Source organism: Rattus norvegicus, chromosome 7, assembly GCF_036323735.1.
Source record: "Rattus norvegicus strain BN/NHsdMcwi chromosome 7, GRCr8, whole genome shotgun sequence".
Lineage (NCBI taxonomy): Eukaryota > Metazoa > Chordata > Mammalia > Rodentia > Muridae > Rattus > Rattus norvegicus.
Genome location: NC_086025.1, coordinates 7,567,824 through 7,571,357, shown reverse-complemented (window position 1 = coordinate 7,571,357; position 3,534 = coordinate 7,567,824). Strand labels below are relative to the sequence as shown.

The window sequence follows — 3,534 nt, the reverse complement described above, 5'->3', positions numbered from 1 at the left end:
AAATAAATAAATAAATAAATAAATAAATAAATAAGGAAAAGTGGGGGCTCTTGCTGCTCTTGTTGAGGACCAGACTTCAGTTTCCACCATCCATGTCAAGGTGACTCACATCTACCTACAACTCCAGGTCCAGGAGATGTGATACCCCCTTCTGGTGCCCATGGATACCCACACACAAATAACATATACCCACACAGACAAAATATATATATGAAATTTTAAAAAAATTTAAGAGGGTTAAGGAGACATTAAAACTCAAAACAATCTACTAGAAGCAGAGGTGTAGAGCTTACAGACAGAGTCACTGCAAATGGTTAGATAACGTATTAACAAGCTCAGACAGAGAGCTGCTGGAGCCATGCAGAGCTGAGTTGCGGTTTCAGAAGAGCCTTAGAGAGGTAGGATAACATGACTGAATTCATAGCTATGTGAATTGACTGTGGGTTAATAGATAGACAGCAATCCAAGTGGTATGTGCCAAGCAGTCAGGACCAGGCTAATCTGAAGTCCCCAGGATAGTCAGGAATTCTCTGAGATGGTCAGATGGGGAAAGTGGGTGGAGCTTCCACCATCTCATTATTGCTGTCTTTCATAGGAAGCCGGAAGAAGGTACATATTATACCTTTTGTTGGGCTGGTATGTTTGAAGATTTTGGAGGCTTGGCTTTTTTAAATATGATTTTGATACTCTCAAAAGCCCATGTTTCTAATACACTTTGCTAAGACTACAGATGGTTGGTATATTTTAACATTAGGAATAAATTATTATCAGTTTATGCTTTCCAGTTGGTGCTGGACACATGATTGTGTTGCTTGAGGTTTTAGGTCTAAGCCTGGGCTCTGGCAGACTCAACAAGCTAGGCTTGGCAACACATCTCCAAGATAAAATGAAGAAAAGGGGGAACCGCGGCACCCAGGAGACGGCAACAACTGAGAAGAAACCATGCAAGCATTTCTGAAAGGCACATCTGTCCATGCCAAACCACACTTGACCAAGAACGGGGCATATCTTCTTCTGCAGGAAGCAGTGGAGAAACCAAGAAAGTCAAACCAGTTCCTTGGGTGGAAAAATAATGTCCAAAGTGTGTGGAAGAAGTGGTTGCAGTGCTGAAAAAGCCTTTAGAAAGAGCTGATCTTCCTAATCTCTTGTTCTATGGGCCACCTGGAACTGGCAAACATCCACCATTTTGCCAGCAGCTAGAGAGCTCTTTGGGCTTGAACTCTTTCGATTAGGAGTCGTTGAGTTAAATGTATCTGATGAATGTGGAATACAAGTAGTCCAAGAGAAAGTGAAAGGAAGTCGTTCAGATGGGAAACCATGACCTTCCTTTAAGATTGTAATTCTGAATGAAGCAGATTCTATAACTTCAGCTGGTCAGGCAGCTTTAAGACGAACCATGGAAAAAGAGTCTAAAACAACCAGATTCTGCCTCATCTGTAACTATGTCAGCTGAATAATTGAACCCCTCACTTCTAGATTGTCAAAATTCCACTTCAAGCCTCTGTCAGATAAAATTCAAGAGAAGCGATTATTAGATATTGCTGAGAAGGAAAATGTCAAAATTGGCGATGAGGAAATAGCTTATCTTGTTACAATATCAGAAGGAGACTTATGGAAGCCATTACATTTCTTCAAAGTGCAACTCGACCAGCAGGTGGAAAGGAAATCTCAGATGTGATCACAGACATTGCTGAGGTAATACCAGCTGCAACCATTGAGGGTCACTGCATGTCACACAGCCTCTTTTAACAAACTAGAAGCTGTGGAAAAGAACCTAATAGACGAAGGGCACACAGTCACTCAGTTTGTCAACCAGCTTCATGATTCAATCATAGAAAATGAAAATCTGTCTGATGAACGGAAGTCCGTTATTACAGAAAAACTTGCCGAGGTGGATAAGTGTTTAGCAAATGGTACAGATGAGCACCTGCAGCTGATGAGCCTCTGTGCAGCTGTGATACATCAACTGACAAGAATTGTTACAGAAAAACTTGCCGAGGTGGGTAAGTGTTTAGCAGATGGTGCAGATGAGCACCTGCAGCTGATGAGCCTCTGTGCAGCTGTGATGCAGCAACTGACAAGAATTGTTAAAGATCTGTATTCTTCCTTTGTATGATGACTAGAAGTAAATAAATGACCAAACCACTTATTAAAAAAGAAGAAAAGGAGAGAGGGGAAGAGGAGGAGGAAGCTAGAGGAACATAAGAAAGAGTGGGAAACTTTATGGTATAGGAGAAGAAGAAATAACATGTAGGGCAAAAACAATAAAAACCATCACAGACAAGAAAACATCAAGGCCACATCTAAGAAATTAAAAACAACAAAATTAATGAATGAATCCAAATACTTTTTAAAATATAAATGGATTTCTCTCCATCTCCTCCCAGTTGTCTCTTGTAGCTTACTCTGGATGGACAATGTTGTTTATCGTTCTAAGTCTAACATGATAGAGCATAAAAATGCAATTGCAGTCTCTTCTTAGTCTGCCTGGGTTGAGTAAAATTCTCATGGAGAAGTAGTGCTCAGCCTGATCACACCAGCTGTCTATGAATGTTTTTCTTCTCTGCCATCACCTCTCACCTAAGCTGCATGCACAGTCTTCCTTTTTCCCCAAGGATGCTTGCAGTTTGTACTGTATTTTTTTTCCATCTTTGTTAACATGGGTATTTCTTATTTACATTTCAATTATTATTCCCTTTCCCAGTTTCTGGACCAACATCCCCCTAACCCCTCCCCCTCCCATTCTATATGGGTGTTCCCCTCCCCATGCTCCCTCCATTACCTACCTCCCCCCAACAATCACGTTGATTGGGGGTTCAGTCTTGGCAGGACCAAGGGCTTCCCTTACACTGGAACTCTTATTAGACTATTCATTGCTACCTATCCAGTTAGAGCCCAGGGTCAGTCCATGTATAGTCTTTGGGTAGTGGCTTACTAACTGGAAGCTCTGGTTGGTTGGCATTGTTGATCATATGGGGTCTCAAGCCCCTTCAAGCTCTTTCAGTCCTTTCTCTGATTCCTGCAACAGGGGTCCCATTCTCAGTTCAGTGGTTTAATGATGGTGTTCACCTATGTATTTGCTGTATTTTTGCTGTGTCTCTCAGGAGAGATCTAGATCCGGTTCCTTGTCAGCCTGCACATCTTTGCTTCATCCATCTTACCTAGTTTGGTGGCTGTATATGTATGGGCCACAGGTGGGGCAGGCTCTGAATGGGTGTTCCTTCTGCCTCTGTTCAAAATTTGCCTCCTTATTCCCTCCCAAGGGTAGTCTTATTCCCCTTTTAAAGAAGGAGAGAAGCATTCGCATTTTGGTCATCCTTCTTGAGTTTCATATGTTGGGTGCATCTAGCGTCATTCAAGCATTTGGGCTAATAGCTACTTATCAATGAGTGCATACCATGTGTGTTTTTCTGTGATTGGGTTACCTCACTCAGAACGATATTTTCCAGTTCCATCCATTTGCCTATGAATTTCATAAAGCCATTGTTTTTGATAGCTGAGTAATATTCCATTGTGTAGATCTACCACATTTTC

General features: G+C 41.7%; 1 pseudogene; it reads left to right on the top strand.

Annotated features, from left to right (window-relative positions):
* The first annotated feature begins 942 nt into the window (after positions 1 to 942).
* On the top strand, positions 943 to 2,116 carry Rfc4-ps2 (replication factor C subunit 4, pseudogene 2; annotated as a pseudogene).
* Positions 2,117 to 3,534: the final 1,418 nt, after the last annotated feature.